Source organism: Benincasa hispida, chromosome 1, assembly GCF_009727055.1.
Source record: "Benincasa hispida cultivar B227 chromosome 1, ASM972705v1, whole genome shotgun sequence".
NCBI classification, from domain to species: domain Eukaryota; kingdom Viridiplantae; phylum Streptophyta; class Magnoliopsida; order Cucurbitales; family Cucurbitaceae; genus Benincasa; species Benincasa hispida.
Genome location: NC_052349.1, coordinates 36,093,876 through 36,111,304, shown reverse-complemented (window position 1 = coordinate 36,111,304; position 17,429 = coordinate 36,093,876).

Sequence of the window (17,429 nt, the reverse complement as noted above, 5' to 3'; positions counted from 1 at the left end):
AAAATCTTTGAACTTACCTTATTTAATTAGCATTTTATTTGCCATAACTGAGTGTCGTTTTATGTTTCATGCATGCTGTATTTAGTAACGGCCTAACTTAAGTCCTAGGGGGTCAGGTCGTCACACATTTAGTTCTTTAGTATTGAGCTATTCAAATCTAAGACTGAGTTTCAGTACCTTCTCATCTAGTCCTTCAGTAATGAGCTACTCATATTGAACTTGCATATTCTTATCTCTTAATGACTTGGTTGCCCAAAAGCATTCTATACTAATGCATCTTCATGTTCATTGAAAAGCATAGCATAAACATAACATTAATGTGAGATGCGTTGCTTGGTAACTATTTGAGAATAGTTGTCATAAATAGCTTTCAGTAAACATGCATTGTTAGATATTCATAAGCATTAGCAATTTACTTAAAAAATTTAAAGCATTTAGAGTCACTCATAGTATTAGGCCTTAACTTGACTAGGCAGCAACTTCATTACCATGTGTCCATGCCTTGCTTTAGGCGTTCAAGCCTCCTATGCGACCAAGCTTTCAGGCCACGCCTACTGCCCATCGCATAGTAACCTTTGTGCCCATCATTTAGCTCATGCGCCCATCTTGTGGCACATCAACGCATGCCCCATGCATTCGTCTGGTCGCGCACGTAAACTCCAACGCAACCTTGCCCCAATACCTTGTGCACCTGCTGCAGGATCCAACACCCACACAGCACTTGTGCTTACGGCTTCAATGTGCGTTGCATGGTCTAATGCTTCTCAGTGCGTCCTTATGCCAATTCAGCCTCTAACACATGCGCTCAACATCATCGTCAAGCCCTTAAAGCTGTTTGCTTGTTCAACCCAAGCAGCTGCTTGCTTGTTCAAGATTCCAGATTTAACTTACAATTTTAATAACTAATTTTCCAGGCCTTTTCTCAAGTAATTTCCTCCTACAAACATTCTCTAAATTTCTTATCAAGCTTAATTTAAAATTTCAGCTCAAAATTCCTCGTGGTTGAATCAGAATTCTCAGATCATCAAGACTGGCCCAACTTACTTGATAATTCGACCTTCAGCCAGATTCTTCATTCTCTAGCTCAATTCCGTTAGAATCTCCTTCCGACATTTCAACCTCCGTAACTAGACATACTCAGGGTTTGAACAGCTCTAGAATTACTCCATTTGCACGAGCGAATTTCTCAAACCCTCTCTTTGAACTCGAGCTTCCCTTTTAAACTAGCAGCTGTATGTTCTCCTTTTAACATCAAACTGCCACCTCATCCTTAAGGGATAATATCACACCTGAGTATGACAGCTGGCTTAGCTAATCAATCACTGAGATGATCTTTCCCCCTTGGTTATTGACGCAAGGGTCAACTCCCAAGCCAACGCTTGCAATCATATGGCCGCATGCCTCCTCCATAATGCATCGCCCAATCTGGCTAACGCATAGCTCACTTAAAGGTTATTGCATCCCTCCTTTGGTCGCATACTCCTAAGCCAACGCATGTCCTAACCCACGCATAGCTTAAGTCTCATCATATCAACCAAGTGTTAGGCCTTCGCCTCAGCATAACTTTAGCGTGCATCTAGTTCCAACGCCTTGCGCACATCGCATACTCCATCGTCTAGCGCCCAATGCCCATCATCTAGCGCTGATGCCGATCGTGCAGTACCAACGCCTCATCGCTTAATGCTATCATCCAACGCATAGTGCTATCGCTTAGCCGGCCCTTCGTATCGTCTAGCACCTCACTTTATCGCATGATTGCTACGGCATTGCTTAGCTCTACGCATTTACTACATGATTGCCTACTTCATTGCATAGCGCCGCTCATATGCTAGACGATCACCTACCTCATCGTGTAGCGGCACTCATTTGCTACACGATCGTCCAGCGCGCGCATCTCCAACGCCCAGCGCTTATGCTCGTGCACACTTGAGGCTGCCGTATGCTTTACTATGTATAGCTTTTCTCTTCGCCACACTTTGGCTTTCTTCAACGCCCAAGTAACCTCTCAAGCCCCTTGGCTGCCGCAAGCCTTATCAACACATCATGCCTTTCAACTCATGTGTTCATCCTTAATACCAACGCATAGTTTATCCTGGCCTTCAACACTTAGCCTCTACGTACCTTGGTTGCTACATACGCAACCCCATGCATCCACACTTCTCCATCAATGCATGCCTACACTTTGTTTCCATATGTAGCCAATTTTCACTTGTTATATTATCTAAAACTCACCCTTGACTAAGTATTTATAACACTTAGAATTTTCTTCCTCCATCTTCCTACTTTCTTTACCTTCTTTCATAATTTTACTTAACACGCTTATTACTCACTTATGTAGGAAAAATGGAGTACAGGGTTTACAATTACCTCCCCCTTAAAGAAATTTTGTCCTCGAAATTTGCTCGGACTTATTTATAACTAGAGTTTCACAACATCCTTTGGTCGTAAAACTTTACAACCTTCTTCTTCTTCTTCTTTTTACTACACTTTCGTTGCGCTACTCTGATATTAACTTTGTTTATACTAAGTAATACTAGTATGTATGAACAACTTGGTCATAATAGTTCACTGTATTTGTTACATCATCTGGTGACTCTTCCATTCTCCACCGAGTCATAGCATTTACTTATTACTAGGGTGGTCTTTTTTCCCTTTGCTAGCAATACCTACTGAAACATTCTTTTACAGTTGTCATACCTTCGAATTACTTACTAGCTGTGAAACCACTATTTGTGTCAACTAGACTTCCCGACCTAACTGCAGGCACTCTTCTTAGGATGTCCTGTCTATCCATACTTGGGAGAAGACATTCTTTCTACTATAACATTTCCCAATTATGGCTTACCATACTGTATACATACGGTTTTCTTAACTGTACTAGTCTCTAACTCAGTCACAATTCAAACTTCGAGCTATTACCTTGAACATCAACAGATCTGGACCTTTTCCTTTTTGCCTTCTACTAACCATTTTGTTCCTTATTTTTATACTCAACGTACCCCTGGTACATTTCAAGCTCACTGTTGCTCAGCTTTTCCCATTCTCTTAAGATTAATTTGACTAGGACTTCCTCTAGATTACACATTTTTCCTAAATTCACTAGAATAGACTTCACGTTTGCCACCAACCTCTGAGCAAACCTGTTAAACATTCTATTTCTAGTGAAAAGTCTATGTTTACCTGCTTGACTCCCGACTTCCCTTCTCGAAGTCTTTCTACCTGAGCCATTGAAACTTTATCTTTGACTTACTAGAATCTCCGCTCTTTCCAATCTCAGAGTTTCTAAAGGTAAGGTCGGGGTTCCCGTTGTCTGTCTGCTTGCCACTTCTACTTGGCATCTTCCTTTTACTTAGGTAGTACACATGCTAAGGACTCAGGACTCAGACTTATATATAAACTTTTCCCCTTTCTTCCCAAATTTTTTTGCTCTAATACTAACTTGTCACACCCCACTCCAGATTACCCTCTTAACCTAGATGGAATGGTGACTGTAGCCGTTACCAGCCTTTTTGCTGGCACTTACTGCCTATCTAACCTGTTAAATTTGCTCAAATCCTGAATACGTATATTTCATCAATATACTGAACAAATTAACTCAAAACTTAACACATTTACATTACAGGGTTTCATAGCATTGTTCTTACATGAATATTACAACTTAGTGAGCCCCATCTAGAATACTAGTCCCTATATGACAGACACATGTGTACTAACTAATACAGGTCTTCAATTAAGCTTCATTCAACCTAATTCTTTGAGTGGCAGAGTAACAGTAGAGAAGTCTTTTTGGGAACTAACCGCTACCTGAAAGGAAAACATTTGAAAATATGAGCTAGAAGCCTAGTGAGTGACTGATATTTAAAGCATAACTTTCATACATAAATTTGATATTAAAATTGAAAGCTTTAACTGAAAACATAAACTTGGCAACTATTATCCATGTCATCATTAACATCACATATCACTTTTTCATGCTTTGCTAGATTATGCCTTAATCTATTAGTCTAGAATGGCCCTTTTGCTTACTCTTTATCATTCTTTACTGCATTACTACTTAACTGGGAAGGTACCCTTTTGTTCACTTCCTAAAAACATAATTTTCATCCTTAGTTGAGAGAGAACCTTTACTCAATTCCTCAACATCAATCCATAGCTAGTGTGCAGTGATCTCAACACTACAACAACTTTCCTTTCATTCGTGTGATTCTAGTTTAAGTACCGTCATACCTTAGGTACTACTGCTCAGATACCTTCTCCGTGTCCTTCAGTATCGAGTTGCTCGGATACCTTCTCCGTGTCCTTCAGTATCGAGCTATTCAAATCTAAGACTAAGCTTCAATACCTTTTCATTTAGTCCTTCAGTATTGAGCTATTCAAATCTAAGACTGAGCTTCAGTGCCTTCTCATCTAGTCCTTTAGTACTGAGCTACTCATACTGAACTTGCAAATTCTTATCTCTTAGTGACTTAGTTGCCTAAAAGCATTCTATACGTTCATCCTCATGTTCATTGAAAAGCATAGCATAAACATAACATTAATGTGAGATGCGTTGCTTGGTAACTATTTGAGAATAGTTATCATAAATAGCTTTTAGTAAACATGCATTGCTAGACATTCATAAGCATTAGCAATTTACTTAAAACATTTAAAGCATTTAGAGTCACTCACAGTCTTTGGCAATCCTCTTCATGTATATGCTCACTGTGCGTTGAACACTTAGCCAAATTCTTAGGCCTTAACTTGACTAGGCAACAACTTCATTACCATGCGTCCATGGCTTGCTTTCATGTCTTTCTTTAGGCGTTCAAGCCTCCTATGCGACCAAGCTTTTAGGACACACCTACAGCCCATCGCATAGCAACATTTGCGCCCATCGTTTAGCTCATGCGCCCATCTTGTGGCCCATCAACGCATGCCCCATGCGTTCATCTGGTCGCGCCCATAAACCCCAACGCAACCTTGCCCCAATATCTTGTGCGCTTGCCTGCAGGATCCAGCGCCCACACAGCACTTGCGCTTATGACTTCAATATGCATTACATGGTCTAATACTTCCCAGCACATCCTTGCGCCAATTCAGCCTCCAACACATGCGCTCAACATCATCGTCAAGCCTTTAAAACTACTTGCTTGTTCAACCCAAGCAGCTGCCTACTTGTTTCAGATTGCAGATTTAACTTACAATTTTAATAACTAATTTTTCAAACCTTTTCTCAAGAAATTTCCTTCTACAAACATTCTTTAAAATGTCTTAGCAAGCTTAACTTAAAATTTCAGCTCATATTTCTTCGTGGTTGAGCCAGAATCCTCAGATCATCAAGACTGACCCAACTTACCCAAGAATTCTACCTTCAGCCGGATTCTTCATTCTCTAGCTCGATTCCGCTAGAATCTCCTTCCGAAATTTCAACCTCCGTAACTAGACATACTCAGGGTTTGAACAGCTCTAGAATTACTCCATTTGCACGAGCGAATTTCTCAAACCCTCTCTTTGAACTCAAGCTTCCCTTTTAAACTAACAGCTATATGTTCTCCTTTTAACATCAAGCTGCCACCTCATCCTTAAGAGATAATATCACACCTGAGTATGATAGCTGGCTTAGCTAATCAATCACTAAGATGATCCTTCCCCCTTGGTTATCGACACAAGGGTCAGCTCCCAAGCCAACGCTTTCAATCACATGGCCGCATGCCTCCTCCATAATGCATCGCCCAATCTGGCTAACGCATAGCTCACTTAAAGGCTATTATGTCCCTCCTTTGGTTGCATACTCCTAAGCCAACGCATGTTCTAACCCACGCATAGCTTAGTCTCATCATATCAACCAAGCGTTAGGCCTTAGCCTCAGCATAACTTTAGCGTGCATCTAGTTCCAACGCCTTGCGCACATCGCATACTCCATCGTCTAGCGCCCAATGCCCATCATCTAGCGCTGATGCCGATCGTGCAGTGCCAATGCCTCATCGCTTAATGCTATCGTCCAACGCATAGCACTATCGCCTAGCGTGACCCTTCATATTGTCTAGCACCGCACTTTACCACACGATCGCCTACGATATTGCTTAGCTTTGTGCATTTGCTACACGATCGCCTACCTCATCACGTAGCGCCGCTCATATGCTAGACGATCGCCTACCTCATCGTGTAGCATCACTCATTTGCTACACGATCGTCCAGCGTGTGCATCTCCAACGCCGAGCATTTATGCTCGCGCACACTTGATGCTATCGCATGCTTTGCTATGCATAGCTTTTCTCTTTGCCACAGTTTGGCTTTCTTCAATGCCCAAGTTACCTCGCAAGCCCCTTGGCTGCCGTAAGCCTTATCAACGCATTATGCCTTTCAACTCATGCGTTCATCCTTAGTACCAATGCATAGTTTCTCTTGGCCTTCAAGACTTAGCCTCTACATACCTTAGTTGCTACACACGCAACCCCATACGTCCACATTTATCCATCAACGCATGCCTACACTTTGCTTCCATACTTAGTCAATTTTCACTTGTTATATTACCTAAAACTCACCCTTGTCTAAGTATTTCTAACACTAAGAATTTTCTTTCTCCATCTTCCTACTTTCTTTACCTCCTTTCATAATTTTACTTAACACGCTTGTTACTCACTTATGTAGGAAAAATGGAATATGGGGTTTACACCAACAATTTAAACTTCCCCTCCCCTTCACCAAATGAACATGATATGTTTTGTTTATTCTCCCTAAAGAGCACATGAAGAACTTGTAATAGTCAATTGCATGAAGTTGATTAATATAAAAATGAAACTTACATTTTCACCAAGGACATAATCAGGATCAACAATGATCTAGTCATAGATATTCAGAAACTTGAAAATCACAAACGAAGTTTAGCGTAGGGAGAAAAACCTATGGTAACAAGTTAATGATAACCACAAAACAAACTTTATGAACCCACGGAACTTAAATCTTCAACTATATAGATATATATATACATACATTCATTTATGATATATACATACATACATGATATATATACACATACACATACATAAATATTTATATGCATGCATGCATGTATGTATATGCATGTATATATATATATATATATATATATATATAATCTTAGTTTATGGGATTAAATTAATGTGGTTTAAATGTTAAAAAATACCTCTTATTTTATTGGTGTCGGGCAACTATATATGTATATAAAGATTTAAGGTTATATGATGTAACTTAAACATGTATGTGGAGATATACGGGTAGATCATGTTTAAGTAATAACCTAAACAGTCTGTAATATATGGATAATGTTGGATATCTTATCCTGGTGACACTACGAATTTACGGCCCACTTTATAGTTGTAAAGTGCTACAAATGATCTGATTTTGATTATTCATGTATAGACAGTTGGATTATAAACTGTTTGTTCATTAGAGAAATCTGTGGTACTTAAGAAGTTAGATGTAACTAAAGAGGTAAAACAGAAATTTGGCCCAGTTGTAGTTATGAGTAATTTTGTGATGGGTCAACTCATTGTTGATTGGTTATATCTATAGACACAGAAATATATCTGTAGTGCAAAGAGTACAACTATTGATTTTTTTGGACTAAGCGTTGAGCGGTAGTTAATGAATATTGATTAATTTAATTAAAGAGTTTAATTAATTAATCTCATATCATTTGAGCTTTTAATCTGCAGATCCAAAAGGTCCATTTGTTAATTCGTTGAGGAAAGTAACGAGGAATGATTTGAATTGTTAAAATTAGTTAAAAGAATTTTATATTAATATGATTAATATATAATGTATTCTCATACATTATAGAATATGGTTAATTATAGATATGATCTATAATCCAAACTATATAAGAGAGATATATTTGAATGAGATTTGAATATAAATTCATATGAATTGGATTAATATAGAATTACAGTATTAGAGAGATGTAATTGAATGAGATTCAAATATTAGATTTATATGAATTGGATTCATAAACAGATTTATGCATATAAATATATGATATTTATATGTCAATCAATTAACTCTATATTAAATAAGATTTATTATATAGTTATTTAATTTATATGTTAGTTGATTAATTAATTAACCAATGATGAAGAATAGAGACTAGTATAAATATGTGATATTTATGTTAATTAATTAACTCTATATTAAATATGATTTAATATATAGTTATTTAATTTATATGTCAATTGATTAACTAAAAGTTAATTAATCAATTAACGAAAGTAGAAATGTTGGAGGGGGGTTACCCTCTCCGTATAAATATACCATTTATAGCTCATTTAAGATTAAGGGATTTTTGTGAAAAATTGCCCTAGCCTCCACTCTCATATTCTCTCTACTCTACCCTATCAAATGAAGGAACCTGTGAAAGCCCAAAGCAGAAATGTGGGGATTGATCCCAATTTTCATTTTTCACAGAAACCCAATTTTACAAAACAGAACAAAATTATGCATTATACAGATTTAATTTACAGCATGTTTAAATCACAGAAGAATTAGGGAAGAAAATAACTTACCCTTGTAGCCAAATAATTCTTCATGTATTCCCTCAACCCGGATCACGAACCCTGATCTCGATCTAAAAAAAAAAAAAAATCCAGCAAATATAAATGACCATCACCAAAAGGACAACCTCTGTATTCTCTTGAGAATGAGAATTGAGGAGTTGTGGATCCTATAATTTTGGAAGAGAGGGAAAGATTTTAGAGGAGGAAGAAGAATGATTTTTCTTTTCTATTCTTGGAGAATTTTTTCATTGATCTCTCATCGACTCTCAGAGAGAATAAGAAAATGATAATTAGTCAAAATTGAACCATCTCTCACGTTCTAGTTGAGAGAGAATTAAGGAGAGGGAGTTGTAACTCCCTCCCTTTAATTAAATTAAAATTAAAATTAATTTAATTTAATTAATAATTATATATCTACACTATATGTTATATCAAATATAATACATAACCTATAGTTTTTATATTGTACGAAATACAATATAACCTATAGTTTTATTTTTTTTTCTCAACAATGCATGGTATTTAATATAAATTACATTTATACTAAATTCAATTGGGAAATTATTTCAAATGGTAAAACTGCTGAAAATATTTACAAAAAGTAGCAAAATTTTGGAATTATGAATGATAGACGTTGATAGACACTGAGAGACTTCTATCAATATCTAACAATATCACTAATAGACACTAATAGAAGTCTATCAGTGTTTATCATTGATAGTTCTAAAACTTTGCTATATTTTGTGAATTTTTTAATTCATTTTTCTATATTTAAAAACAGCCCAATTGAATTATATGAATCTCATCCATATAATTAATATTTGAATCATATTCAAATATTTAATTCCTCCCTACCATTTATGGTATTTAACATAAATCATATTTATATTAAATTTAATTATATGAAATTCATTTACATAATTAGTATTTGAATCATATTCAAATATTTAATTCCTTTCAAAGTAACCTTTATGTTATAATGTATCAAATACATTATATTAATTGTATCACATATAATTAATTTAATTAATTATAGCATATATAATTAATTTCCTCAACTAATTTGAACTAGGGATGGCAACGGGGTCGGGGCAGGGCGGGACGAGAATGCAATCCCCATCCCCATACCCCATACGGGATGCTTTTTAATCACCCGATCTCCCGCCCTTATTCCACTTATTATTTTTCTCTCTTATTTTTTTTTTTTTTTTTTTAATCTCATTTTTTTTTTTTTTTTTATTGGGGTCGATAAGTATGGTCTAGGAAATCATCCGGTTCGGGGATTTCGGGTCCTCGCGGGAAAGCTCCGTTTTTTATTTTATTATTTAAAATTAACTAAATTTAATTTGAAATTGAAATTGAAAATTAGTATTATATTGTAAATAGAATTGTTTAAACTAAACATTGCATGTTTTTTTTTTAATTATAAATTAATAAAAATTAAATTTATTATATTGATTTTTAAAATTAAAAAAGAAAAAAAACTGAAACATATTGTTTCAGTAATATATTATTATTATTGTTATTATTATATATTATGTGTGTGTGTGTATATATATATATTAACAAATTAATAAAAATCGTGACGGGGATCCAATTTGAATCCCCGGTTTGACCCCGTCCTTGGTCAAACCATGGATTCCCCCACCCCGATTGGGTTGGGACCTGTGGGGATTAGACTCGTGGGGAATTTTGTCATCTCTAATTTGAACAATTCAATACCAAAATTAATCCAAAATTGATTCTCATTAAATCCCTGTTGAGCTACAGAGGGGACCTCATGAACCTAAACTCTAATGGTACTTAATTAATTAAACTCTTTTAATTAAATTATGCAACATTCATTAACTGTCAGACACTCCACTAAAGACCACAACTGCACTCTTTGCACTACAGATATATTTCTATGTCCATTGAATATAACTTGTCAATGGTGCGATGATCCTTCACAAATTGCTCGTAAGTAGAGTTGGGTCAAAATTACCGTTTGCCCCTGTAGTTACATCTAACTCATTAAGTACCACTGATCCCTCTAATGAACAATAAGTCATAGTCTAACTATGATCAAATCCCTTTCGGACCAAGAGAGGGTGTGGTTACATTGTTCAAGCCCTAGAATCAACCATCAAGGGAGCAATTTATCTACTTATCCCGACATCAGGGAATAAGTGAATTTCGTCTTGTGTAGCTGTGTTCCCAACTCCCCAATCTAACGAATCCCCAAAATGGTAGACATATTGAGTCAGTGATCTGACCACTCTCATCCATGCAAATCAAAGGACCGCCTTCATAGGCATGAGTTCGCAACTCATTCAGGATTCAGATCATGTCACCTATGGTCATCCTGGTGAAATGTAAATCTCTACTATTAACAGCATTATATAATGAGACTAGTCATTTTGTGGTCCAATCTTATACAAACTCTTTGTATAGGATACCCCCGTTCATACGTCTCCACATGAATGGTCAGGATCGGATCATTTGTAGAACTTTACAACACTTGTCACACCTACAAAGTGGGTTGTATCCATCGTGTCACCAAGATAAGATACCCAGCCTTATCCATCTACTCGTTTAGGTTATCATTTAAATATGATCCACCTGTATGTCTCTATATACATGTTTAAATTACATAAAATAACCTAAGATCTTAGTTTATTGGATTAAGTAAATGCTTATAAAATAACAATTATTTGATTAATAACAATTTGTTTGTATAATGTTTATAAACTACGAGAATACAAGAGAGATTAGGACACCAATCTCAACATCAAAAACATTCCCTCTACCGTCATTCCCTCTTCCAATATGTTAAAGCTCACACATCTCGCTTCTTGGAATCCTAGAGCATAACGTGGAAGTTCTTGCGGTGGTGTCTTTGTCCGTTGAGAGGTTCGATCTTGATCGTGACCAAATGAGAGAAAAACGTGAAGAAAGGAGAATCTTCAAGGGTGAGTTCTCTTATTTCCTTTTGTCCTCTTTAGAAGCATGCTTAATATTATTTAATGTTTACCATCTATTTATGAATTTGTTCACTGATTTTTATGTTTTATAAAATCAACTTTTGAATTGTACGGCCATCACAGTCACATGCTTCGACGGTAATTTGATTCTTTCATATACATACATAGATAGAGAATGATTTTCCAACAAAAGAATTTGAAATAGAAAATTAAAACTCATCCCAATAATTAACTTCATCAAGCACAATTAAATCGGCAGAATTTTTCTTGTTTGGCTCCTGAAAAACACAGAAGTCCATGCAAAAATAAAAAAATGTAATTTGAAAGTATGAACATCTCACCATTTATAGTCTACACAAAAACATGATCAACAGTAATTTCACATTCCATATTTGCAAACGCATGCTATTGACCTATACCTTTCGTTCCAAATGAAAATGAATTTTGTTCAGCATCAATCATTTATAAGGAACAAAATCCAAAACATCCATCATTCTATTCAGTCTCCGTTTATCAATGAGTTGAAAATAAATAATGAATTTTAAAATAAAATATGCACAGACCACTGTCTACTAGGAGATTGTCATGATATCTAACTTGCTCATTCAATTAGTTGTAAACTGAATAATATTACAAAAAAAAAAAGATTGTCAATTTATAGGGAGCCACTAAAGTCCAACCAAAGAAACTAAAATATTATATATATAAGTAGGGTTTACAGTAATGAGTAAAGCCTTCAAGATTTTAAAAACGAAATATTAAAAATTAATTGGTTGAGAATCCCACATTGGAAAAATTAAAGGATCTCACACTCATTATAAGATAGATGAACTACTTTTTTCATTGTCAATTAATTTTGAAATGAAACCTCATGCTATTAAATTTGGTATCAATGTTCATAAAGCTAAACTCTATACATTTTAACAATGTATGAGATTATTTGTATTTTTTATATATATTTGTTTCCAACAAGTTATCCTCCCACGTATAGGCATCACATGAGTGGGAGGGAGGAAAAAAATAAGGAAGAGTAGAGGGAGGAGAGGAAAAATGTAAGTCAAGTGTGAATTACATTCACATCCCTTTATAATTAAAAACTTCCATTGACTTCTTTTGACGTATCCCTTTACATAATAATTAAAATTCATATAGACACATATCTTATAAATAGTACACAATTCTTCACATAATAACTAAATATTTTTTAAAAAATAAATACAAATTTTCTACAAGCTCATATTTCGTTGGCCCCATCTCCATTTTTGGAATGACATAGAAAAAATTGTAAAATGATAATTGAAGTTTTTGTTTTTTATAAAGAAAATATTGGATCATGGCAAAATGAAACCTTGATAATCCATAAACTTATTTTCTCCAATGAAAAGGTATGATTATTATCTTCATATTTAAACTCTGATTTAATATTGTTTATTAATCGATATATTTGAAAAATCAAATATTTATAGTATATTGAAGTTAAATTTTGAAACAATGTAGATGAATAGATTTGTTTCCAACACTAACAAATATTTGGATTATTCTTAAATTTAAATTATGACTACGTAGGAAATTCAGTTTCATTTTTTTTATTTTTTTTTAAATTCCTTTTCTAGGAGACAAGTGAGAGAAATTACAAGAAACAAAAGTAAACAAGAATTGGGTTGGTATATAAGAAATGGAAGTGGATTGGAAAAGGAAAAATGGGAGATAAACGGATGTGAAAGAAAACAGATAGAATCCAAACAATATAACAACTACCCACTAGGATCTCTTTCAAGACAAACAATCAAACAATTGTACTTCAGAACACCACAAATTAATCGCCAAATAATTATCAAGTAGTCAACCAACAATGGATAGCAATAAACCACAAAATTCTGGAAGACTAAAAGTAAAGAGCACACACGAATTATATGTGGAAAACCTCTTCGATGTGAAGAGTAAAAACCACAGAACTTGTGAGGAGTCCACCTTGTTACTTATCTTATTATGATAAAATCGAAGGAAAAAGAACTCAAATCAGTCATACAACGGTTCACTATCCACCAATACTTTCATACATAAAAGATGAACACTTGAGAGATAAAAAGAATGAAAAAACCAAGTTTAACAGGTTCTGTTTGGTAACCATTACGGACAAACTAGAGCTACAAACAACGATGCAACCGTTCAAAACGAGAGTCCCAAACAAGCTGACCAAATTTCAGCACGTTCCAACAGTTCAAACTCCGGGAATCAACAACTTTGTGGAAGTTGTCGCTGAAAAATCGAACTGTTGTATTTCTCTCCGATCTTCTGTCTTTTTTTCATTAGGTCATCCCCATATCACATAAATGAAAACCAAAGGCTTTCAATATGGGTCAACCTAAAAATTAGTCTCAATTAGGCTCACAAAACACAAGTTTAAAATAAAGTCTTACTTGTGCAACAAGTGGGCTAGACACCCACAACAATCTCCTCCTCTAGCCTAACACAGGGAAGACTCATCACATCCATGATCACTTGAACCTCATCCTGGCAAGCTTACTACAAAGCTCAATCTTACTTCCAGGAACTACCTTACTTAACATATCTGCACTGTTCTTGTTGGTGTGGACTTTCTTCAGATTCAATTTCTTCTCTTTAGTTACATCTCGTAGCCAATGATATCTATGTCAATGTGTTTAGTACGAGTATGATACATTGGATTCATGCTCAAATCCATAGCACTTTGACTATCACAAAATATTACATACTCACCTTACTTCAAACATAACTCTTGAAGGAACCTTTTAAGCCATAACATCTCCTTGCTTGCTTCCACCGCTGCAATATACTCTGCATTAGTTGTGGACAATGCTATGCATTTTTGTTGCTTGGATTGTCATGAGACGGCTCCCCCTGAAAATGTAAACATACAACTTGAGGTAACTTTCTTTTATCAAGATCACCTACTATGTTTGCATCAATATAGTCTTCAAGCATAGGTTTGTCACTTCCATAACACAAACTCAATTTGGAGGTGCCCTGCAAGTATCTGAAGATCCACTTCACTGCTTCCCAATGAGTCTTACCTGGATTGGATAGAAAATGACTCACTAGACTAAGTGCATATATAATATTAGGTTTAATACACACCATAGCATACATCAAATAACCAATAAAAGTAGAATAAGGAATGAATGACATAACTTCGTTCTCTTTTTTTGTTGTAGGGAAAGCTCTCTTACTTAACTTAAAGTAAGTTGCTAGCGGTGTACTAATAGGTTTAGCATGCTTTATATTTAACCTTTCCGGCACCCCTTCAATATACTTCTCCTACGATAACCACAATTTTCCAGCTTTACTATCACGAGCAATCTTCATACCTAAGATTTGCTCTACAGGACCCAAATCTTTTATATAAAATGACTTGAACAAATCTTTCTTCAAATTTTGAATCAATATTTATACCTTGTCCAACTATCAACATATCATCTACATATAAAAGAAGAATGATGAAGTTGCATGCGAGGAACTTTCTAAAATACACACAAGAATTAGTTGTAGTTTGCTTATAATCATTGCTTATCATAAACTAATCAAATTTCTTGTACCACTACCTTGATGTCTATTTAAGCCCATAAAGACCCTTCTTCAACTTGCAAACAAGTTTATCTTTCCCCTTTTCTTGAAATCCTTCAAATTGTTCTGTGTAGATCTCTTCATGCAAGTCACTATGTAAAAAAACAATTTTTACATCAAGTTGCTCTATCACAAGATCAAGACTTGTTAATCTCAAAACTGTTCTGGTAGATGTCATTTTGACCATTAGAGAAAAGATCTCATCAAAGTAAATGCCCTTTTTCTTGTTGCATCCCTTAATCACTAATCTGGCTTTATACCTCACTATTTTCTCACCATCCTTCTTGTACTTGAAAACCCATCTTTTTTTCAATATTTTCCTGCCCTTTGGAGGCTTCACTAGCTTATAGGTACCATTCTTTTCCAGGGAATTTATCTCATCCTTCATTGCATTGATCCACCGGTTTTTTTCATCATGAGACAAGGCCTCTTGATAGTTCTCTGGCTCTCCATCTTTACTAACTAGAATGAACTCTAAGCTTGGATACCTTGTTAAAAGTTTATATACTCTAATGAACTTTTGAGCCTGAGTATCCTCCACTTGGGGAATAGGTTGCTCCCCCTTCCCATGAACTTCTCTATGAATCACTTCCTCATATGCATCTTCATCATGAATTTCTTCATCAAATGAAGACCCACCAAGATCATCATCATCATCAACATGATCTGGTACATTACCATTAGGTTGTATCTCACCAACATCATCATTTATATCATCAACATTTTCATCTATCGGCCTGTTGGCTGAACAACAGAAGGAGTAGAAGTATAATCATTAGTAGTATCAAAACACAATTCTAAAGTAGAAGTTTACCTTGTACTAAAAAGTGAAGGGATCGAATCCTGTAGTGGAAGTGTAACACCCCAAATTTTGTTAGTAATGTAATTTCAGTAATTTATATTAATTAAGGATATTTTTGGAATTTTGGAAAATTTTAATTATTGAGATTTAATGTAAATTGGGATTTTACTTTTAATTTTGGAATTTTGTTTTGAAGAGGAAAGGATTTTATATGTAGGGTATGTCTAGAAGGAAAGCATAAAAGAAAATATAATGAAATAAAATAAAGTAAAATCAATTAAAATTTTATTTTATTTTATTTTTTCATTTTCTTTTTTTAAAAAAAATCTCTCCCTCACCCCTCTCCTTCATAACCGAGACCACCCCCCTCCCGTTTTCTTCTTCCTCTTTGTGTGAACCCTAGCGCTAGCCCTGTCTTGCTACCGATTGCCAACCTTCAAGCGCTGCTGTCCACTACAGTCTGGACCCGCCAGATCTAAAGTGAAACATCAGCCATTCGCACCTCCAACAAGATGCCACCGCTCCCCTTTCTCTCATCCAACTGTGTCGAGCCCCTAAAAGCAACCTTTTTTTTCGTCAGATCCGTACCGAGCCACTTCTTCGTCGTCTCTTTCCTTTGTCTGTCGCCACCAACTTGAGTTCTGCAGTCGTTTGGGCCACGAACCAGTCGCTCGCGTTTTCTTCTTTTTCCATTGAAGTCGCATCGGCTTCCTTATCCAGCATCCATGTGACTTTAGCCATCTACCAGATCTGAGGTTACCGTTCAACCACTCGTCGTTGCTTGCTATCGCGGACTGCTATTTTATGCCAGAACTTTGGAGTTAGTGGTAAGTTCTTCGTTGATTTTTTTTACAATGGGTTTTAGATATCTTGAATGCGCATTAAGTTTCGATATTTTTTGGTTGACGTTCAGTGTGATTGGAGTTTGGATCAGAGATTGGGTCGTTCCGAGTCACTGTCAAGTAAGGATTGTGAGCAATTTGTGAGTTTAATTGGGTTCTTGTTAATTTGTAACACTCTTCAATTTGGCGTGTATCTACAGTGAATTTCGTGTCTGAATCTCAATTGTAGTTCGACTTCAGCAAACACTTCGAGTAAGTGTTTTGGATGTATTGATGTGAATTTTTTATTTGGGTTATATTCTTAGGATTGGAGTCTAATTTTGATTTTCACTATAGGGTTCGATTTAAGATTCTTTTTAAGTAAGGAAAGGGATAAATTTGTTTCGATTGAGCTCAAACTCTAAGGTAAGTAATCTTACTACTGGAACCGCCTTTGTGTCGCACGATGAATTTATGATTTATTTTAAGGATTTCGAGACTAGTTACAAGGATAATTTTGACTATTCTGAGATTTAATGGACTGTTTAGAAAAGATGTATGAGGATGTGACACTATGTCTGAAGCATCTTAATGTATGAGCATGATTTAGAATTTTATGAGACATATTAAAAGTATGATTGAGCATGACCCTAAATTATGAGTTAAGCGACACTACTACTGGAATGTCTTAAAGCTAGGTAAAAGTTGGAGCATTTGTTGATGTACATAT